This window comes from Pan paniscus, chromosome X (genome assembly GCF_029289425.2).
Source record: "Pan paniscus chromosome X, NHGRI_mPanPan1-v2.0_pri, whole genome shotgun sequence".
Taxonomy (NCBI): Eukaryota; Metazoa; Chordata; class Mammalia; order Primates; family Hominidae; genus Pan; species Pan paniscus.
The window spans coordinates 7,954,428-7,979,216 of record NC_073272.2 but is presented as its reverse complement, the minus strand read 5'-3'; the positions used below and the strand labels follow the sequence as shown (position 1 = coordinate 7,979,216).

General features: G+C 39.5%; 1 pseudogene; it reads left to right on the top strand.

Moving 5' to 3' along the window:
• The first annotated feature begins 22,083 nt into the window (after nt 1-22,083).
• On the top strand, nt 22,084-23,456 carry LOC100995901 (small ribosomal subunit protein uS7-like; annotated as a pseudogene).
• The last annotated feature ends 1,333 nt before the right edge of the window (nt 23,457-24,789 follow it).

Here is a 24,789-nt window from a genome sequence, read left to right as displayed (position 1 = left end):
AGCTCCATTCTACAACTGCCTTCTCCCAAACCACCAGGATGATTTTGGAAACAATTCTCTGCTCAAGCTCCCAGAGAGGAAGACAGCCCTGCCTCCAATTTTATTTTCTTCTTGTGACTCAAAGGAGAGAACCAGCTGAGCCATACTATGCTAGGAGGTCCAATCCACAGAAACTGTGAGCTCATAAATGGATGTTGTTTTATGGCACTAAATTCATATTGATTTGTTACATTGACCTAGAAAAAGAAAATCCCATCTTCCAGAAATCCCTGGCAACATAAAATAAAAGTGGTTTCAAATAGTAGCTGAACACTGGGGGAAAACACCATGGAAATCCATCGTTTTGATGTTTGACCTCATATTGTACCATGAGGAATGTCATAAGAATTAAACCTCACTGAACACTCTACTAGACATATGCCTACACTGTTCCATTGCAAACCCACCAAAATTATGTCAGCCTTACCACTTACTCAGCTTTGAAACAGCATTCTATGTTTAGCAATATCATATTGACAGGTATGGATGGAGTGTATCCCCTGTGCACCAAGAAAGAGGATGCAAATCATATAAGTAAACCATCAAGGTCATGACCATGGGGCTTTCCCATACAATGGGATGTAAATTTACCTTTACAGAAGGTCAATTTAAAAGACAACCAAATAATGAATGGGCATGAAGCTTTAGTTAAGCAATATGAATAAGTTGTAGAGATCTGCTATACCACATTGTACCCAGAGTCAACAACATTGTATTGTACACATACAAATTTGTCAGGTTAACTTTGTTAGGTTAAAAAATGTTAGGTTACCCGGGCATTGTGACTCAAGCCCGTAAGCTCAGCACTTTGCAAGGCCGAGGCAGGACGATCACTTAAACCTAGGAGTTCAAGAGTAGCCTGGACAATGTAGGGAGACTTTCTCTTTACAAAAAATTGAAAAATGAAAACTAGCCAGGCTTCTGGTAGGTGCCTGTACTCCCAGCTACTCAGGAGGTTGAGACGGGAGGGTTGCTAGAGCTCCGAAGGTAAAGCCTGCGGTGAACTATGACTGTGCCACTGCACTGTAGCCTGGGCAAGACCCTGTCTCAAAAAAAAAATTAGGTTAAAGTATATGTTATGTGAAAATTTTATGCTGTGTTAAATATATGTTATATTACTTTATGTTAAACATTTGCTCAGGTGGGATTTTTACTCCCAAACAGAAATGGAAACAATATTGCTGACAGGGAAAATAGCATGAGACTGAAGAAAAACTCCAGATACTTTAAGATATTGTAAGCCAGACAGTGGGGATGCTAGGGCTGAAAATATAGTTGAAGCAGGATTGGAAAGGTCTGTGGAGGATGAAAAACAGGAAACTGAGGAATGTCTTTCAACTAACAAGTGGTTAGTCAAACCCATGGTTTAAAATAATTACTTGGTGTGGTCCTAAAATGTAAGAGGTACAATATGGGGCAGAAAAAGAGCAAGATCATTGAGAGCAAGATCATTGAGGAGGCTACTTAGAAATTAAATTAAAGGAAGACAACTGGATTAATGGACACAAGATTAAAAGGGAGAAAAAAACTCATATGTGAGAAAACTTGCATTGAAAGAATAGATAGTAGTTAGGAACATAAATTGAAAGAAATTTAAATTCACTCATCATTCTTATAAAGAGGATTGGAAGTGACCTGGCCATTCCTAGTGATAGAGTACAATTAGAACCTGGGCACTCCCGACCTCAACTCCTTCCACTACAATGCGAAAGACTGACTGAATTTGGTGGAAAAGGGAAGGCTTGGTGCAGGAAAAAAAGAAAAATTAGAAAGGGTTGGTTACCCATATACGACCTTCTTTACAATCAAGGAAAGAATGAGAATTTGTATTGTGTTGTATTTCAAGTTATCCACATGGGGAAGGCAGAGTTCTGAGATTTTGAAACATGCTGACCAACAAGAGAGATATGGTATTGATAGAGACAGGAGGGAGGGAAATTCTGGGCAGAAGAGGGCGGGTCCCCAGTGAGGGCCCCACCCTCAAGCCTAGAACTGAGGCCCAAAGTGAGAACTTACATTCCTGTTTTCCTGCTTGAATGTTGCCTTTTCCAAAACCACCCACGGCCTGCCGCATCCCCCAACCTGTGCCCATAAAAACCCCAGGCTCCACCAACAGAGAGAAGAAGAGGAGAAGCAGCTGGACATCAGAGGCTACTGTTGGACATTGAAGAGCAATAGCTTGAATTTAGAGGGATGGCTTGATGGTGTAGCTTCCAAAGATTACCTTCCTGCTCTGTCTCCTTTCTCAGCTCCCACTCCCACTGAGAGTCACCTCAATGGGCAATAAAATCTCCCATCTCCCATCCTCCACACTTACCATCTCCAACGTGTTCATGCGACCTCATTCCTATTGGATGCCGGAGAAGAACTCGGGTGCCATAAGTGTGGTTGCAAAAGGCTGTCATACTGACTCTCCACTGTGCTGTTAACACTTAAGCCACCCATGGATGGCAAAACTAAAGCAGCACTGACTGTAACATTCCTTCTGGGGCTTCAGGGGTCATGGGCAGCCCCCCAGATGGTGCTGCAGGGCCAGCATGGAGTTTGTTCCTACTGGCACCCAAAAACATGCCCAAAAGCACCCCAGCTTCTGTACCCACTCACCTGTGTGCTCCCTCCCTTGAGGGGTTGAGCGCAGCAGGTACTAGTGAGCGGAGTTTGCCCCTGCTGGCACCCGTACACTCCAGTTCTCACCCGTGAAGGGGTCAGGGAAAATCTCCTGCTTTAGTATGGTACATAAGTAAGTGTGTGTGTGTGCCTGTGTGTGTCTGTGTCTGTGTGTGTGAAGAGAGACTTAGGGGTTAGGTAATCCATGGTGGTGAAATTAAGTGTGATTGGTGGGTCCATTCTAAGTGAGAACATCTAATTTCCTGTAGCAAAATTCTGCAGCTAAAATGAAGAAAAGTCCAATTACCTATAGCAACAAAATGAAACAAAACAAAACATTGTGTGTTTTACAAGATTTTCTGTTATTATATACTTCATGGCTACAGGCTACCTTCCTTACAGATTAAATTTTTAAAATTGCAGTTAACAGTTATAGATCAAGGAGAGTTCTTTCTTCCTTTCTCTCTCCCTTTCTTTTCTTTCTCTCTTTCTTTTTCTTTCTTTCCTTCCTTCCTTCTTTTCTTTCTTTCTTTCTCTTTCTTTCTTCCTCCCTTCCTTTCTTTCTCTCTCTCTGTCTCTCTTTCTTTTTTTTTTTTTTTGAGGCGGAGTCTTGCTCTGTCTCCCAGGTTGGAGTGCAGTGGCGCGATCTCGGCTCACTGCAAGCTCCGCCTCCCGAGTTCACGCCATTCTCCTGCCTCAGCCTCCCTCTCTCTCTCTCTTTCTTTCTTCTTTCCATAGAAGAAAGAAAATGGATACTAAAAAATAAGCATATCTTGTACAGTTTAAACTTTAAAAAGAAACTCAGCCCCCCACCTCACTGGCTTCTCTAGAGGACATCTTCCTTGTTCATCGTGTTCCTGTGGTGCTGGAGAATTCTTTTTTTTTTTTTTTTGAGACGGGGTCTTACTCTGTCACCTAGGCTGGCACAATCAGGGCTCACTGCAGCCTCAACCTCCTGGGCTCAATCAATCCTTCCACCTCAGCCTCCCGAGCAGCTGGGACTACAGCTGCATGCCACCATGCCAGACTATTTTTTATATTTTTTTACAGCTATGGGATGTTTCTATGTTGCTCAGGCTGGTCTCCAACTCCTGGGCTCAAGTGATCCACCCACCTTGGCCTCCCAAAGTGCCGGGATTACAGGTGTGAGCCATCGTGCTTGGCCAAGAGAAACATACTATATTCTTTAACCTCCTTTACCCGCCTCACTCCAAAGAGAATTACTCAATACAAGATGCTACTTCTCAAGATACAAACTTTTTCCTTCCTAAGACATATTTACCAAATACCATAATTGCTTTAAAATTTATAAACAAGGCTTGCTTAAATTTTAGTTCGTTATTTCCAGTGTTTATATTTCTGTGCTTAAGGTCTAAGTAAGAGAGCCTCAGATTCTCCATTGCAAATTAAATGGGATTCGAAATGTTTATGGCATTTTTTAATTGTTTAAAGATACTTATGCTTTCATATTTCAATTTGACTTTAAGTAACTTTACCTGAGACTGATGAGTTAATTCGATTTTTTTTTCCAGATAACGTGTGCCATCTGACACATAGCCTCCTGGATCTCTGCCTCTAATTTATTTATTTTGGCAAAAGCACCATGTACTAGTAACCTATTGCTTTTTTTTTAAGAACCAGGGTTTTACTCTATCACCCAGGGTGGAGTGTGGTGGCACAATCATAGCTCACTGCAGTCTCAAACTCCTGAGCTGAAGCAATCCTCCCACCTCAGCCTCCCAAGTAGCTAGGACTAGAGGTGTGTACCACCATGCCTAGCTTTTTTTTTTATTATTATTTTTCAGAGATGGAGTCTCACTATGTTGCCTAGACTGATCTTGAGCTCCTCAACAATCCTCTTGCCTCAGCCTCCCAAAGTGCTGGGATTACAAGTGTGAGCCACCGCACCCAGCCACCTATTGCTGCATAACCTAATTATCCCCAAATTCGGCAGCTTAAAACAACAGCATTAATTATCTCACTATTTATGTAGTTCAGGAGTCCAGGCACAGCTTAGCTGGGCCTTCTGGTTCAGAATCTCTTAGAAGTGTCAGCCAGCTCTGTAGTTATCTCAAATCTCCACTGGAAATCTTTCAGGCTCACTTACGGGGTGGTTGGGAGGATTCATTTTCTTGCAGGCTGGAGGACTGCAGGCCTCAAATGCTCACTGGTGTTAGCTAGAGATCACCTTTATTCCTTGCCAGTTTGTGTAGTGCTACATGGCGGCTGGCTTCACCAGAATGACTAAGTGAGAGGGCAAGAAAGGATGCAGTGGTAAGATAGAAGTCATGGCATTTGCTATTTTATAATTTAACCTCAGAATAAGTGTCCTATCCCACACTTCTATTCAGTAGAAGCCAATCTAGCCCACACTCAATACACAATGGCGTGAAGATCAGGAGGTGGGGATCATTGAGGGTCACTTCCAAAGTTGGCTATGACACCCCACTCTTGCAAGCAATCTGTGGTTCTACTAAGATTTGACTTGGAGAGGTTAGATAGGTGGACAATCACAGAGAAGGCAATTAACAAGTTCAAAACCTGCTTTACATCATGCAATATTCCCAAGTAACAAACCTGCATGTGTACCCCCAGAATCTAAAATAAAAGTTGGAAAGGAAACCTGCTCGTGACTATTTAAGAAAAAAACAAGTCCTTAGTTTACCCAAACCCCAAGGATTTCCTAGCTTCATGTTTCTCAGTTATTTCTCTCTTCTCTTCCCTTTCCATCATTTCTCAACACAAGGATTGATCAGCAAGTTCTCAAAAATATTGTTTTCTTATACATATAATTAACTTTCCACAGCTTCTGCCAAAATTTTGCACCTGAAAATTTACTTGGGGTTTGGAGCCAGCCAGAAGGTCTTCTCTTTCCCAGTCTCCATCCTTAGCAGGTGGTTTTGACAATAGAAGATACATTATTTCTAGCTCTTACATCCATTTCTTGTCTTCTTAACACTGAAAGGACAACATATGTATGTATATATGTGCATATATATACACACATGCATACAGATTGAAGAATGAATTTGAAAAACTAGGTCAGCCCACTAGAAGCAGGCACATTTTAAAGACAAGGAAACTGAAATTAAGTTACACCAAGTTAAAGGGTCAATGAGTCAATTAGAACAGTGTTGTTCCAACTTATTCCTGAGAACTCTTGTTTAAGGGAGGTATTTCAGGTGTCCTGAAAGCATTTGATACAAATATGTGAAAACGAAAGTTGAAGAAAGAATGAACCCACCATAAAATTGCTTCTAAATGACACATTTGTTAAAGAAACTGTATTGTTTTTTACTGATTGGCTTTATTAAGAAACAGTCATAAATGTAAACTAAAAAATCAATGTCTTGATCAAATACTGTATTTACTATTTTATATGTTGATCATATGCAAATGGTTTCATTTTTGCAGCCGGTGAAGAACCAAGAGAGACACTCAATCTTGGAGTTATGTATCTTTCCCTGAGTAGCAACGCTTCTGGTTCTTGCGTATAGTTATCCAAAACAATAAAGCGGAATGTTGAGCTTTGCTTGGGAAGTTAGTTAGAGCAAGCGTTACCCTTTGTCCCCATAGAGCAGTGGGCATTTACGCCAAGCCATAAACATCTTTTATAAGCCTTGCAGGTCTATGTCTTGCAGGTGTTAGCACGCAAAGTCTTTGGCTAAAAAAAGAAATCAGGGACTAAGGAATGTCACCCATTCCGATGGCCAGTGTTTGCCTGGCAGAACATTGTCTCAAAGGCTGCCTTCAACAGTTTTTTTGGTAGGGTAATAACTTTATTAAAATAAAATTCATAAATCCCACAATTCACCCCCTGAAATGTACAATCGCATGGTTTTGAGGATATTCACAGGTTTGTGTAACCATCACTACAATCAACTTTAGAACATTTTTATCACTCTAAAAAAGAAACTGTGCCCTGTCCCTTGGTCATCCCCTCCTAAGATCCTCCATCCATCCCCACAACCTTAGGCAACTACTAATCTCATTCTATGTCTATATGGATTTGTCTATGTTAGACATTTCGTGAATTGAATCATACAATATTTATCCTTTTTTATGATGGACTTTCCCTTAGCATATCGTCATCAGGGTCTGTCCATATTGTAGCTTGTATTCATTCTTTCAATCCTTTTTATGGCCAAATACTATACCATTGTATGTATATAGCACATTTTTATATCCGTTTATGAGTCAATGGACATCTGGGCTGTTTGCAGCTTTCACAGGTCATTTTTATACAGGACAAATTTCTCCTTCTGATGTGAACCATGCATGATTTTACTACCATCGTTCCCACAGGCAATACCCAAGTAAACTCAGAAGGGTGTGAGAGATGAAGGGCTTGCGTGCTACAGAGTGTGAAGTCAGATTTCCATTGGACATCTCTTCATACTGGTGCATGCGTTCTTACTAAACAAAGGTAACATCACAGCCATGGGAACAACTGAACTCTTTGGATATGGGCAGTTAAAACAGAATCAGACTCCGAGGGCAGAATATGGAGAATGTTGCATACAGGAGTCAGAGTTTGGGTGAAAGAAAAATATTACAGAAGAGGAAAGGTAATAAAATATACTACTACTATTTCATAGATACTGGTGGGCATCAGGCAAAAGTGGGATGATGATTTTAACAAGAAGAAAATGAACTAGAAGTCAGAAAAATTGTGGCCAAGTTTTCCCTCCTCCTAGTTTAAAAAATAGAAGTTAATTTATAAGATTCCTATGCAGCCATAAAAAATGATGAGTTCGTATCCTTTGTAGGGACATGGATGAAGCTGGAAACCATCATTCTCAGCAAACTATCGCAACGACAAAAAACCAAACACCGCATGTTCTCACTCGTAGGTGGGAATTGAACAATGAGAACACATGGACACAGGAAGGGGAACATCACACACCGGGGCCTGTTGTGGGGTGGGGGGAGGGGGGAGGGTTAGCATTAGGAGATATACCTAATGCTAAATGACGAGTTAATGGGTGCAGCACACCAACATGGCACATGTATACATATGTAACAAACCTGCACGTTGTGCACATGTACCCTAAAACTTAAAGTATAATAATAATAAAATTAAAAAAAGATTCCTGTGACTCAGTACTAGAGGTGTTAATGATGATTATGGGAAAAAATAATCCTTGGAGAAGCAACTCATTAAAGAATACAAAAATTGTATTATTTCCTAAAGGATGACCTTTTCTGCAGAGTTCTTAGTTATTTAGCCTGCCAGTTCCCCAAGTCTTTTCCTTGTATTTGTTTTCTGTTGAAAGTACCATCATCTGACCAAACCTATCCACTGAAAAGTGTACATTTATTCTACATATAATGAATTAGTATTTGCTCTTATTTCATTCCACTTCATGAACTTCTCACTTTTTAGCAGCTTCTAAGAAATCACCTGATGCTTTAATTTCTGTATATATAAGTGCTTATGTACATAAAAATGTAATTCTACATAGATGCATGATGTATTACTTAATGCACCACTTTTAAACAAATGGACCCAAACTATACATCCAAGTGTTATTTGTGAATGTCATGTTACTACTACGTTTGAAGTTCTTTAGGAGGAATAACTTCTACTGTTCTATATAGCATTGTAGGATGACTGTAGTTAACGATAATATATGATATCATTTCAAATAGCTGGAATGAGAATATTGAACATTTCCAACACAAAGAAATGATAAATGTTTGGGGAGCTGGGTATGTTTGGGAAGCTAATGACCTTGATCTTATCACTATACATTATTTGTATGGAAACATCACTATGGACCCCATGAATTTGCCAATTAGGAAAATCAAATTAAAAAAAACAAGATAACATACGACATACCAAAAACCATCCATCTTCTTGTTTCAAGAATATCTGAATTTTAGCAATGACAGTACTTCCCCGTTTTCTGGTATTTGTTATGTCTGGTTCCTGTATCACCTTATAAGTCCCATCATTTATGTTGACCTTCACTAATGCACAGCACCTTTACATGTGTTGTGTTAGCTCATTACCAGGCATATAAGAAAACTGAGGCAGGGAGATTCGGTTACTTGCTCCCTGTCCCATGATCATGAGTCTTTGAGCTATATCTGAGCTCATAGCCTTTGTCAAATTTTCCAACTCTCTTTCTATTCGCTCCCTACTGTGCCATGCTGCCATTTTGATAACTCACCATATTCACAGGGGTTGGCTTTGAATGCATTTGGTTATTTCCCAGAATGAAAGCCACTGTCGGAGACTAGAAAAAAATAATTAGTGAGGATTTTTTTAAAAAAAAAATCAGTTTCTATGTCTGCAAACACCTGGAATTGTATTATAATATATAGACAATATGGTGCAACCAAATCCTAGGTATAGCTGGGCAGGGAAGCAGTGCTACAGGAAGTACTTCATAACTTTCCATTACTCCATAACTCTCTGTGAGAACTGGATTTGCATTTGATCCCCTTCCCACGTTTTTATTTTGAAAAATGTCAAATCTGCAGAAAAGTTGAAATAGTAATACAATAAATACCACTATACCCTTCATTAAGATTTACTAATTATTATTTTACCATTTTCTCACATTTGCTTTCTCTCTCTACAATTTTTGCTTATGCACTCTCTAGTCGATATTATATATGTATCCACAAATACATATATAATACACATATATAAATTAATATAGAATGCATAAATATAATGCATATATATATAGTCACAACTTTCTGAATTACTTGAAAGTAAGGACACTTTACTGATACTTTAGCGTGTATCACCTAAGAACAGAGACATACTTCTGTGTAACCATAATATAATTATCACATTGAAGACATTTAAGATTCATACAATAATATTATCTATTGTACCATCCCATATTAAAAAGTGCCCCTTGTCACAAAAATCTCTTTTCTCCATATTTAAATTCAGGCATCCTTTAATGAACATGCTTTGCATTTATTTGCAATAGGCTTTTGCAAATCTAGAATTGCTTCTCCACATTTTTGGTTCATTGTTTCATAGAATTGACATTTTTAAGAGTCCATGCTAGTTGTTTCATAAAATACTGAATTTGTATTCAATCCAGTATTTGTCTTATTGCTTCCTCATGATTACATTCAGGTGAAGCTCTTTGGTAAGAACATGACTTAGGTGATCTAGAGCAAATTACATCCGGAGTCAGATAATGTTCGTTTCTGCATTTGTTCTAAAGGATTCTTTAATTTAAGATATATTATAATATATACGTGTATTCACATGTGTATATATGTGTGTATACATATATGTGTATACATGTGTATATGTGTGTACACATGTGCATGTGTATACATATGTCTACATATATGTGTTCATTCATGTGTGTACATACGTTTGTGTTTATACATATGTAACATGTGTACATATATTTGGGTTTATACATGTGTGTATACAAATTTGCATATACACATGTGTATATGTGTGTATATGTGTATATACATAACTGTGTATGTATGAGACTAACATTGGAAAGAGATGCTGGGGAAATTAGATTCTGATACAATTACTTTTTTATATCTTTATGTCATACATAAAAAAGAAAAGAAAAGAAATACCAGAGTAATTTTATTAAATAACACACTGACCCAGTCTTGGTGAAAAATTGACTGACTCTGAAACAGGTTTCAATATTTTCTAGTCAAAATGTACAAAGAGAGAAAAGAGCATGGACACAGTTGTGGTGATCTAAAGATACACTCAACTTGTAGCTCAGTATTAGAAATCTCAAGGTCTCCAGGTGACTCTTACTGTACCAAATTGGTATGATTTCCTTCAAGACCTAAATGATTTCCTTGCACACACCTCTAAGAAGTTTCCAAAACTCAAAATACAAGCAGAACTGAACTGTCCTTTTAGATCAACCTGAAATCCAGGCACCTTTTTTGGAAGATTGCTGTAAGGATTTCATAACAAATAAACAATGGCTAGCCCAGGACATGGCTGGAAAGATAGGTTCAATATATGCCCCTCCCTTTTCAAATTCTTCAGCATCTATCCTAAGACAGTTTACAATCTATAGTATTACTGGAGAGTTGCATGTTATGTTGTAAAGAGAGCAGGGGAAAAAAAGAAAAGGGACATGTTGGTTTTTACCAATCAAACGTGAAAAATTCAGATCTTGCTATCCTCATGTGAACAATGATATATTAATATATTTGATAACATGTCCACACATTCATCAGAAACTCAAATATTGGACGTGCAAAATCCTGTGGTTCATTCACAATGTTCAAATAGTAAAGAAAGACACTCTCAGAAAACCTAACTATGTAGCAGCTAAATAAAATCTTTTTTGTTAACAATCTATATTGCGGCTTTATTACTAAAGCAGCTACGTTAAATTTAAATAATTACAAAGATAGTTTCTATAGCTCAGTGTTCCCATTTTTGAGGGAAAAACAGAAGTGTTTCACATTACATGTTGTCTAAACATGCCCCTAAATGCATACTAAAAATGCCAAAATTCCTGCAACTTTACACTTATAAAAATGTGTGTGATGTGATTTATTCCTTCTAAATACTTATCATTGTGTGTTTATTTTCATGACCAATTCTTGACTCAGAGAGGTCACTAAGCATTCATTTAAGTCACACATTAAAATATCCTCTAGACTGAAGATAGCATTGGCTGAATTATTTTAAAAGAAAATACATTATTTCTAAAGCTCTTTTCTAGTGCCACAGCCTGCAGAATGTCATGCTTTCCGTCTGTTTTTTCCTTTATGATTTCCTCCCAGTCAAAATGTAGAAATGTTGACCACCACAGGCTCAACCATCCTTATTCAATCTTACCTATTCTTCAGGCTATCATGTCTTCAATTCACTTTTCTATGTTATTGATTTTCCAGTGTAACTGTGGTACTGGTATTTTTCATTCCTTGTTGGAGGTCACCTTCGTTTAAGAATTGAATAGCCAAAGCAGTTTGAAGTACCTTTATCTTTTCATGAAGAACACGATTTTTTTTTTAAAGTCGCAAGATCAGAATTAATGTTTGATCTCTAAGCTGCAAGTCTTCATGTTATATTAACTATAACAGGGTGCTGATGGAGGATGGAGTTATCATTCCGAGAGAGAATCGTGTCCTAAGGAAAAAGCCCATGTTTTGCTCTTAAAAAAGTAAATTCTTTTTCTTTCTGTAAGCCTTTTAAATCCAAAATTAGTTAGTTTACACTTTGGAAGTGTTTCAATAGATTCATACTGATTTTCTTTAAATTTCAGGCTCCATATGTGTCTTGCTAAGCCTTTTTCATCAAATAGTCTACTCCACTATCTGAAATAAAAAGTTTTCATTTGTGGATTCTAAGATTGAGACTTTACAATATCGTTTTTGTTATTCCCATGGCATTAATAGGGAATGCTTTCACACAAAAGTAAAAAAGTGGGTTACTCTACCAACCACGTAAGATTGTTACAGATATAAGTCAAATAATATTTGTAAGGAAGCTATTGTGTACAAAACATTGTTCTTGTTCCACCTCCTTAAGGGTATAAATTGCACCCACCTTTGTGTTTTGTACAATGCTATGTAGCTAGAAGGAGCTCAGTAATTACACGTCATTGCATCCGTTGATTTTAAGAACTGATTAAACATCAACCCAGTAAATTACGCCTCATCAATTTTCAAATTGCACAAAATAAAATGTCAATCTTCCATCTCCTTTATCAATTGTGAGACTCAGGTTCTTATGGAAGAACAGATTAGGGCATTTACAATGTCTTTTGACAACTTCCTTTAAAAGAAGTCTTAAATCATTTCAAGCCAAAAATATATCATCTCTCTTCTTCCATAACCAGACCTCCAGTTACTCAGTGACTCTTACAATGCTTGAGATGATTCCTGTTTCAGTCTCTTCCCTAGATAAACCCCGTACCCACCCACCATTTGCCCTTAGGCTACATTTTTCTTTTAAGTAAAAACTAGTCAAGGGACGGGAAGGAATCTCATTTTTGTGCCAAGGAATTCCTGGGCTGGTAGAGAAACTGTCAGGTTCTCCTGAGTGTGTGCGAATAAATTAATTCACTTTACCATTGTGGAAATGGCCGGGGAGGCTTGTTTTTCCTCCAGCTGGAGAGAAGCAGTTAATTTCAGCTCAATGAATTGAGTATTGGATCTGGAAGCACAGCCCACTCCGCCGGCGTTCGTGAACAAATAATCCTTCTGCAGAAATGGCAGGTAATTGAGTTGGTGCCGATGGGGTATCAAAGCGGCGCTGCCAGAGTTCAAGTGTCTACTAAATTTTTCCCAAAGTGGAAACTGCACGAATGATCACTTTCCTAGGTATCCTTCCCGGCATTTGGGGCCCTGCTGTTTATGTTAAAGATGGCTTCTACCATAGGCAACCTGACTGAGGAGAAGGGACAAATGGAAAGGAAAGAGTCTTATTAGATATCACCCTTGTAAACAGGATGACATCTGCTTCCCTATACTCTTTCATTATTCTTTTAAATTAAGTTAGGGGATCTTACATTGCTTTTCTTAGCCAGGTGCAGTGGCTCACATCTGTAATCCCAGCACTTTGGGAAGCTGAGGCACACAGATTACTTGAGGTCAGGAGTTCGAGACCAGCCTGGCCAACATGGTGAAACCCAGTCTCTACTAAAAATACAAAAATTAGCCGGGTATGGTGATGCATGCCTGTAGTCCCAGCTACTTGGGAGGCTGAGGTGGGAGGATCACTTGAACATGGGAGGCAGAGTTTGCAGTGAGCCGAGGTGGTGCCACTGCACTCCAACCTGGGCAATAGAGTGAGACAGTGTCTCAAAATAATAATAATAACAATAATAATAATAATAATGATAAGTAAATAAATAAATTGCTTTTCTTACCAAATGCATCAAATGCATAATATGCTTCACAAACAAATGTAGCCTTATTAGTATTTTTATTTTTCTTTCTTTCTTTTTTTTTTTAGACAGGGGCCTGCCCTGTTGCCCAAGCTGGAGTGCAGTGGCATGATCATACCTCACTACAGCCTCAATTTCCTGGGGTCAAGTGATCCTCCTGCCTTAGCCTCTCAAGTAGCTGGGACTGCAGGTACACACCACCATATACAGCTAATTTTTTATTTTTTGTAGAGACAAGGTCTCGCTATGTTGCCCAGGCTGGTCTCAAATTACTGGGCTCAACTGATTTTGCCACTTCTGCCTCCCAAACTGCTGGTATTACAGGCAAGAGCCACTGTGCCCAACCCTTAATAGTATTTTTATAGTAGATGTGGAAACATTTGGTCCATGGATCTGAGTCTAACTTTCAATTCTCTCCCTTAATAACAATAGGTCTTTAAGTTAATCACTTATTTCCTCTGAGCCTTAGCTTTTCAATTTGTAAAGTAGGCATAGTAATATCCATTATTATTACATACTAGTGTCATAATAAAATGTATGTGTTTAAAATAAAGAATGAAGAGACTGGGTGCAGTGGCTCACGCCTGTAATCCCAGCATTTTGGGAGGCTGAAACAGACAGATCACCTGAGGTCAGGAGTTCGAGATCAACCCGGTCAACATGGCGAAACCCCCTCTCTACTAAAAATACAAACAATTAGCCGGGTGTGGTGGCACATGCCTGTAATCCCAGCTACTTGGGGAGCTGAGGCAGGAGAATCGCTTGAACCAGGGAGGCAGAGGTTGCAGTGAGCAGAGATGGCACCACTGCACTCCAGCCTGGGCAACAGAGTGAGGCTCCATCTCAAAAAATAAATAAATAAATAAAAATAAAATAAAGAATAAAGAATTCACATTATAGTCAAGCAAAATCAACTAAAGAATGCCCCCATTGGAATTTTAACCTTAAAGGTTGCCAGGGAAAAGATCTGCTTTTCACACTATTGATTTTGTCAAAAGCCAACACAGACTATGCTGCGTTAAAAAATAAAGAAAGAAAGAAATAAATAAATAAAAAGAAGAACACAAAAGCCTTTTTATTAGAATAAAATTTGACCATGGATATTTGCAGGCAGATATATCTGTATATGTGCACTTAATTATTAATGTCTAGAATCTAGAGCAGTTGTGGTCAAACTGTGACCCTCCACCTGCTCTTCTGTAAATAAAGTTTTACTGGAACACAGCCAGGTCCATTTGTTCATCTATCATCTATGGCACATTCACACTACAACAGCATAGTGGAGTCATTGTGGCAGAAACTATGTCCCACAAAGCCAAAAACACTTGCTATCCAGCCCTTTCCAGAAAAAAGTTGACAAACCCTCATCCAGAGTTCATACACATTTTTCTTCTCAAGAAGTTTTCACTTGATGGAAATCATCCGAAACCTTCCGAGTTGCTCAGATAGGGAAAACTGACCATAAAATCAAGCCAGATTATTACGATTGTTACTTAAAATAGATCTCTCCCAGCTGGAAAAAGTATAAAGACCAAAATGCCACTATGCAGATTCAGCCTAGAGCCTAAGTAACTGGACATCTTGGGAGAGAAGCCTTGAGTAAAAGTCAGATAAAACCAGCCAGGAAGCTCATTTGTCTGCTTTATCTTTGTTATTGTTTCCCTGTATCAGGAAGAACAACACATGACAATGACCTAAAGCTAAAGACAAAAGCAGGGAAAGCAAGTAGCGGATAAACATTTCAGATGGTAAATGTATCTCTGATTGAAAATTATCCTGAAGATACATGCTCAAGATGTTTGCTCTCCTATTTCCTGAACAGGGAGTAAAGGAGAAAAATGAAGCATATTTCTAGATGCTTTTAATTTCCTTAAAACGTATGAAACATTTCTAAATTGACCTTCTCAAGTACACAAAGCTCTCCACAATCTAGGATCCTGGAATCCTTTCTCTCAATTTTGTCTAAATTACTGGACTGTTTGAATCTCCATAATGTTGGATTAGTTTATCACTTAGTGTCTTTGCACGCCTTGGAGTGCCTCACCCCAGATCCCCTCCTCCCCATTCTCCAGCTCTGTTTTGCATCATAGGGAGCCTAAGCCATGCAGACACTATTTTCAAAGATTCATGTCACCAGGCTTCCTGCTAGAATGCACCAGCAGGAGATTCGCTGATGGGAAAAAGGGGAAATCCAGAATATTTCTCACCCCTCTTATAATGTACCTTCTCCATGCATGGCTCAAAATCCTGCTCTTTTTACTGTTGCAGCCTCCATTGAGTTTATTAACATCGCCTTCTCCGTTTGACCATCAAGTATAGTGTTGGTGTCAGCTTTCCACTGTTACTGGGCTCTGAATTCCCTCACTCTGTTCACGTTGACAGCACTTGTGTTATAAATCCCTTCTATCCATTTCCCTCTATGGTACAATCAGTGGTACAATTCCCTCTGTTCCTGGTTGGCTCCTAACTGATACATCACCTTGCTTTTGTGATAATCATTTGGGTGCATTTCTTAAACTTGGTTTCCCCCTTCTATAACCATCTTAAGGATCTATCTGTGTCTGACCATCTTTGTGTATTCCACAGTATCCAGAACACAGCTCAGCACATTGTAGCTGTGCGATAATTATTTATTGAATTAATTTTGGTTGAAATGCTCACGGTGGTCAAAGACTCAAGGGGATAAGATGACTCATTGTCTTACTGGCAGTATTATTTTCTAAACTGTGGACTGGTAGAAACCACCAGCATTCTGCAAATGTATACTGCACTTATTGGATGAAGAAGGGATCACAGCTAAACTGAGAAATCAAGAGTTTGATGGACTGAGAAACCCCACTGGAGATCGATCGCACACAGCCATCAGAAACTGATAACTATTTCTATGCATTATTTCAGGGCACAATTCCTAATACAAGCATAGGAAGACACTTTTCTCATTGGATAATCATCTGATGTACATCATTCTCTTATATTCTGTATTAGGCAACTCAGATATCTGTAATATCTGTAAATTTACATATCTGTAAATATACCTGTAAATTCGACCTTTTGCTTTGTATTTCATGGCTACATTGAAAAAGTCTCCCAAGCTAGTTGAAGAAGACATATTTCCTTTATCTATAAGGAACACTTGGTGCTTGCAGCCATCACAACTTGAGTTTACCCCGTGTGCTTGTCTGAGCAACACTAATTTTGGGGCTTCTTTAAGTGGGCTTACATCTACAGTTTTGTCACTCCTTTCTTAAAGTATCAGAAGAGGAGAAGATGAGTTAAAGCAGTCCAGTGAAAAAAATCCTGCTTGTAGATAGTAAAGTTTGAATCCTATCTCCACTGTTAGCTAGCTCTGTGATCTTCAGGGAAGTTACTCAAGTGTGGTATCTTCATCCTTAGAGTGAGTGTGGTGGAAACTATGTTAGATAGTGTGCTGGGATTGAAAGGAGATGACACACGTGAAAACATACAGCACAGGATTTCACATATGAGTTCCACAGAGGACACTGGCATACGCTGGCCTCACTCTGCATAGAATACAATCATTTCTGGGTAGCCCACTCTGCTGAGACCCACATTAAGAAAGACATATTACATTTTTGCTTCCTCTTCAACTCTTTCCCATTTCTCTATGGCAAATGGGGCATGTCCCAGAAGGAACCACCCCAGCAGAAATTACTTTTCTCATCTTAAACAATAAAATTAGATTTTTAACCTGGGTCCATAATGTAATTGGAGTCCCTATGATGTGTCTCCTGTGTGTATGTGGGGTTTTCTCTTGAAGGAATATTAAGCTATCCATGAAATACATTAACTGGGTCCATAGCACCAAAAATTGTAAAACCACTACTGATATTCATTTTCCTTACTAAATCCAGTTATGGGTGAGCTCCAAAATACTCAACAATTTTATAATGTGAATTTTAGTTACAGGCCATTTTTTTTTGAGAGATAGTCTCGCTGTGTTGCCCAGGCTGAAGTCCAGTGACACCATCATGGCTCACTGCAGCTTTGACCTCCCAGGATCAGATTATACTCCCACCTCAGCCTCTCAAGTACCCAGGACTACTGGCATGCACCCCCATAATCAGCTAATTTTTTTTTTGTAGATACAGGATTGCACTATGTTGCCCAGGCTGGTCTCAAATTCCTGGGCCCAAGCAATCCACCAACCTCAGCCTCCCAAAATGCTGGGATTACAGGCATGAGCCACCATGCCCAGCCTACAGGCCATTTTCAAGAACTATGCTACATTTTCTCTTTTTTTGTGTTGTTTTCCTTAACCTCATTGAGGGGGATAACAGCTGTTTGAAAGAACACATAGAAACAGCGCTAAGAGATTGCTTTTCATGTTCTTACAGAACTGCATTTCATTCTTAAGGATTCCCAAAAATAAAGACCAGCAAGACTTCCTCTGCACTCATTAGCAGAGCTGTCATCCAGTTATCCTACTAGACTTATATTCCATTACTTTCTATCATATATTATATGTTTCAGATGAACAACACATCTTAGGGCTTAGAGAATAAGCTATAAAATGCCCTGGATCTTTGACCTTCAATGTGACCTTCTCCTGGAAACCTTGTTTCCCACAATCTAGTTACTGAGCTCATGTGTCATCAGGGGGACCTGATCAAAATTCTTATCTCAATAGACTTTACTAATTTTCTGTAGTCAGAGTACAGAATACTTTTCTCCAAGCTTCTATGAAATGCATGTTGTGTTGTCCTTATGGTCCTATTGGACCATTAAGTTCCTGAAAATAAGGTCCTCTTCTTTTCATTGTTGAGACACTTTTCTTTCGACTTAGGGTAATGAGACTACAAGAATGAGCAAACTGGTAGCCACTAATTCTTAGAGTGTTAGGTTCAGTCAATCACAATGTCCTAGGCTTTCTTTTGGGAATGATGACCCCATGTTGAGGGAAGAGTCTTTCTTCCAACTCAGGTTCAGAGCCTTAAGAATGAAGCCCAAAGCCTGGGTATTAAGGCTTTACTAAATCTGCATGATTCGGCTCAGCCCAGGCTAGACAGCCTTTCTCTCACCTTTAACATTTTTATCTATCTTAACTCTTATCCCTGGTGTAGAACTTGTTGGAGAACCACAGTCCAAGTAGTATGACTCATTCCTATACTGTTGATAGAAATAGAAGGCAGGGAAATTCTGGGCAGAAAAGGGAGAGTCCCCAGTGAAGTCCCCACCCTCAAACCAAAAAGCCTGGAACCATGGCCCAAAGAGAGAACTTACACCCTTCTTTTCCCCCTCGAATTTTGCCTTCTCCAAAACCACCCATGGCCCACCCCACCTTCCCATCCTGTGCCCATAAAAACCCCAGGCTCAGCCAGCAGAGAGGAGAAGCAGCTGGATGTGAGAGACTACAGTTGGACATTGGAGAGAAGCAGCTTGACTTCAGAGGAACAGCTTGACTCCAGGGGAAGCTTACCTTTGTGCTCCATCCCCTTTTCAGCTCCCTTTCCTACTGAGAGCCACTTTCACCAGCAATAAAAAAATCCCCTGCATTTACCATCTTCAGTTCGTTAGTGCAACCTCATTCCTCCTGGATGCTGGACAAGAACTTGGGTGCCATGAGTGTCAGTACAAAAGGCTGTCACACTGACCCTCCACTGAGCTGTTAACACTTAAGCCGTCTGCAGATTGCAAAGCTAAAAGGCCACTGTAACACTTCCTCTAGTGCTTTAGGAGTCACAGGCACCCTACCCTAGAGGCAGCCATGGGGCCAGCATGGAGTTCACTGTTGCTAGTACCCAAAAGCACTCACCCTGGCTCCTGCATCTCCTCACCTGCACTCCCCCTCCCACAAGGGGTGGAGCAGTGAATGAGTGGAGTTCACCCCTGCCAGCACCCATGCACTCCAGTTCCCACCCATGAAGGGGTCAGGGAAATATCCTGCCTCACTGTTAGCCTTAAATGACCTGGCACAGTTGAATTCAGGTACCCCAAGCAAAACTATTTATAGGGATGAAATGGCCAATGCAAAGAAGAGGCTGCCTACTGTCCTAGCTCAACCATGGGCACCACCCCAAACACAGAACTATCCTGTGGCAGGTACACATCTTTACCATCATTAGCCTGGCTTTCTACATCCATCACTCACCCAGTGAAAGGTGGAGACAGGAATGGAATCTTGCAAGATATTCTGAATGTGTGGACAGTGGTCTGTGGTAGCTCATTCACCCAAGTCGTTGGTGTGGCTTGTGGTCTTCAGTTTTTTCGTCACCTCTAACTTCAAGAGCTGGAGGATAAAGTAGAATCCAATATGATACTGGGAACTGGTTGGTCGATCCCAACCCCTGATCTTCTTCCCATCACCAGTGAAAAAAAATCATCCAATTGTGTTTTGGTTAATTTTTCTACTTTAGCAATGCTCTTAAGATTATTTGTAATACGAAGCAGCAGAGAGTGAAGAGTACTCCATTTGTCTTTCCAGTAAAACACCTGGTAAATAGGAAATAATTAATCATTTATTATTGAACGCATTGACTACATTGCCTGTTCCCTGTACTATAAGTATTCGCCTAAAACACGTATTTCTTCTACAAAAAGTATTCAGCTGATAATACGGAGACTGTGTCTTATTTACACATTTCTTAGCAGGGCACTTTACATATGGAAGAAACTCATTTACTATTTGCAAAGAGCTTATTTCTATTTCTTAATTTTAAAATACTTTTTTTTCCCCTAAAGACAGGGTCTCTCTCTGTCACCCAAGCTGGAGTACAGTGGTCTAATGACAGCTCACTGCAGCCTCAAACTCCCTGGCTCAAGGGATCCTCCTGCCCCGGTTTCCTGAGTAGCTAGGACTGAAGGTGTAGACCACCATGTCTGGCTGGTTTCTTTAAAATTTTTTTTTTGTAGACACGAGGTCTTGTTACAACTTGCCCAGGCTAATCTTGAACTCCAGGGCTCAAGCAATCTTCCTGCCTTGGCCTCCCAAAATGCTAGAATTACAGGTGTGAGTCACTGTACCTGGCCCCAGACAGCCTGTTTCTAAATATCATCTGCCATGCATTTCAGAATGGATCACAACCCTGCTCTGTCCTTCTTCTGGTGCAGCCTAAGCCATCATATTTACCATTCCTGAGTTCTATCATTCATGCTGAGGTATTTGAGAAGATAATAGCTGTTTGAAAGAACACAGAGAAACAGCACTGAGAGGTTGCCTTTCATATACTTACAAAACTACTTACATTTCATTCTTAAGGATTCCCCCCAAAAAACGACATGGAAAGTATATTTTATTCAGCTACTTTAACTTTTTTCTCTAGCCTACATCTATAGGACTACAGTAAATATAGCAAAAACAGGTGGAATAAAATGTCTGTTACAGATTGTCTTTGCTCCAAAGCACAGAATTATGTAATAGAATCCAAAAGCACAATATTTCTCATCTTGAGGAATGAAAATAATGAATTCTGGTAAGCTTTACGTTCTTACTTCTAGTAAAAGAATTCCTGCACTAATATGCTACACAAAAAGTTATATGAGCTTCCAATATGCAAAAGAAATGCATTCAAACATTAAATTTACATAATCCCCTGGTAGGATTTACCTTAACTGCATTGTCCACAAATGATCAAAAGTACTTGAGCAAACTAGCCCCGTATGAAAAATATACTACTACTAAAACCTAATGAACCTTTATATGCAACCTTTTCTACTCCCTACTTCCACTCTGGAAACCTGGGATATACCTGAAAATAGATAGTTACTGATTTCTTGGAAGCAACGAATTGATTGTAAAGGTTGTGTATTGAGAATCACACATATGTCTGGTTCCACATGCTTTGAGATAGTTATGGGGACTTAGGCAATTCACTTTAATTACTGAGTCTAATTTTCTTTCTTTGTAATAAGAGCCTGCAAGGACTAGTTGTGCTTCTGATGGAAAATAAAGTGAGCTGTGGAAGTGACAATAGTATTGTAAGAGTTGAGTGATTTCTTCACCCACATGCTGTCTTTTAAACCTACCAGAGTGGAAACTATTCCGTTCTGCTACTGTACAAAAGCAGTCATAGATGAGGAGTTCCAATAAAACTTTATTTACAAAACAGATGGTCAGTTGGATTTGGTCATGGGTCAAAATTTATCAACCCCCTTTTAAAGGATGGAAAGTAAATTGTTCAGTCATACCTTACTTGGGTTGCTAAACAAGATTTTGAACACATACTAGGTGTTCTTGTTCTAGTGTAGTGAACGTGTTCTTGTTCACTACACTAAGTCCACTGTAAAAACTTTGGAAATTTATTTTAAAAATTAAAGAAAATGACCACCTTTCATCTTCTAGAGATCTTCCATCTTCCAGAGATAACCACGAATAATACTTTTGTATAACTCTCTTTAGTCTTGGTTAAGTAGACTTTAGTGCATGGTTAAGACTGTGTTGGTGGTAGATTCCTGTCTAGTCTATGATTCACTTAACACACGTCATAACCACTTTTCATCACTATTAAAATCCTTCACGGACATCATCTGGATGCAGCGATTTTGCATGCCCTGGAGAACATAGGTCAGCTATTTTGCCTCAAGATGGGACTAAATTTGAAGTGCAAGTTGAAATACAGCTCCGGGTGGGACCATATCCAGTCTAGCTCTCTGCTCTCCTGTCCCTAGCCTGCTGTCCTGCCCTTCTCCTGAGAGGTCTCCTTCAGAAACTCATGTCCATTGATGATTTACTGGGTAAAGAAAATGTGGTGCATATACATAATAGAAAACTACACAGCCGCTCTGCCTTTCTGTGCCAAGGCGGCGCGTGGTCCACGCCGAGCGACAGAGATTCTCAGGCTACGCTCTCAGGATGACCGAGTGGGAGACAGCAGCACCAGCGGTGGCACAGACCCTTGACATCAAGCTTTTTGGGAAGTGGAGCACTGATGATGTGCAGATCAATGACATTTCCCTGCAGGATTACATTGCAGTGACGGAGAAGTATGCCAAGTACCTGCCTCACAGTTCAGGGTGGTATGCCCCCAAACGCTTCCACAAAGCTCAGTGCCCAATTGTGGAGCCCCTCACTAACTCCATGATGATGCATGGCCGCAACAACTGCAAGAAGTTCATGACTGTGCGCATCGTCAAGTATGCCTTCGAGATCATACACCTGCTCACAGGCAAGAACCCTCTGCAAGTCCTGGTGCATCATCAACAGTGGTCCCTGGGAGGGCTCCACACGCATTGGGCGAGCCAGGACTGTGAGACGACAGGCTGTGGACGTGTCCCCACTGCGCCATGTGAATCAGGCCATCTGGCTGCTGTGCACAGGCGCTTGTGAGGCTCCCTTCCGGAACATCAAGACCATTGCTGAGTGTCTGGCAGATAAGCTCATCAATGCCACCTAGGGCTCCTCTAACTCCTATGCCATCAAGAAGAAGGAAGAGCTGCAGCATGTGGCCAAGCCCAACCACTGATTTTCCCGGCTGCTGACCAATAAACCTGTCTGCCCTTCAGGGCAGCAAAAAAAAATAATAATAAAAGAAAGAAAGAGAGAAAGGAAGAAAGAAAGAAAAAGAAAGAAAGAAAGAAAGAAAGAAAGAAAGAAAGAAAGAAAGAAAGAAAGAGAAAGAAAGAAAGAAGGAAGGAAAGAAAAACGAACTACAAAAATAAAATAAAGTCAAGTCTTTAACTGCAATATGGATGAAGCTGGGAGCCATTGTCCTAAGTCCATTAACTCAGAAACAGAAAACCAAATACTGTATGTTCTCACTTATAAGTGAGAGCTAAACAGTGGGCACACATGGGCATAAAAATGGAGATAATAAACACTGGAGACTCCAAAATGGAAGAGGGAGGGGCGTGAGGTTTGGAAAATTACCTATTGGGTACAATGTTCACTATTTGGGTAATGGGTATGCTAGAAGCTGAATCCCCACCATTATGCAATATACTCATATAACAAACAAGCAGATGTACCCCCTAAATCTGAAAAAATATATAATAAAACCTGCTTTATATGATTATTTTGAAAATTAAATGAAATAATACATGTGAGGTGTTTAGCATTATGTCTAGCACATACAAAGGCTTTAATAAATATTAGTATTATTATTACTGAAAAAATCTAATGCACAAGAACCCTTCTCCAGGCTCTTCTAGAAAACTTGACCTAAGACACTGGGTATATACATTTTTAAAAATCAGTTTGGATCTTGGTTTTATGATCCTAATTTTATAAAATATTAGTTCTAAAATTCTTTATTTTTAGTTCTGATCATTTCATATAATTTGAAAATGAGCTAGAAAGAAAAATCTTTATGATTTCCTAAGAAAAATCTAACAAGTTGCCATAAAAGCTTATTGACCTAATCTCTAGCTTTTGGTTTGAGAAAAATCTGTTTACTGAGACAGATAATGGCTCTGTCTCCTGCGTATTCAACATCATCTGACAGTACATTAGTAAACTGCAGGCTTTATTGTTGGGAAAAACAAACTCAAAAGATTAAAATAAATATAATAGCCAGAGACCAACTTAATTTAAAAGTACCCCATGGGAGAAACATAAAAGTGGAATGTTTAGTTCTTGATCTTCAGTACAGAATACAAAGAATGTTAAAAGCGTGGGAAGGAAATAAAACATCTCCACAGTTAAAAAAATATGTCTACCTACTGCATTCAAGACAGAATGTGATCTACCTTCAGAATCCATTGTTCCCAACTCCACATATTTTTTTAAAATTTTGAGACAGAGTCTGACTCTATTGCTCAGGCTGGAGTGCAATGGTACGATCTTGGCTCACTACAACCTCTGCCTCCTGGGTTCAAGCAATTCTTGTGCCTCAGCCTCCCCAGTGGCTGAGATTACAGGTGCGAGACACCACAACCGGCTAATTTTTGTATTTTTAGTAGAGACGGAGTTTCGCCAGGTTGGCCAGGCTGGTCTCGAACTCCTGACCTCAAGTGATCTGTCTGCCTTGGCGTACCAAAATGCTGGGATTACAGGTGTGAGCCACCGTGCCTGGCCCAAACATTAACTTTTTAAAGGTATTATTTCCCCAGCTCTTACTAAGTTAACTATGCTAACTAGGTTTTGTTGTTGTTGTTTCTTTTAATGTCTTCGAATAGAAATTTATTTATCCAAGCAAGTAACTTTGATAAATAAATTTTTCACTAACGTTTTAAACAAAAGGAAGGCATCATTTATTATGGTGACATTTTTCATAACGGGTTTTTAACTCATCTGAAAACAAACCTGAGCCTCATAGAAGGTCTGTTCAATGCAGTGGGGGTCATTGTAATGTCCATCCCCATTGATGTTGTATTAGTCCATTTT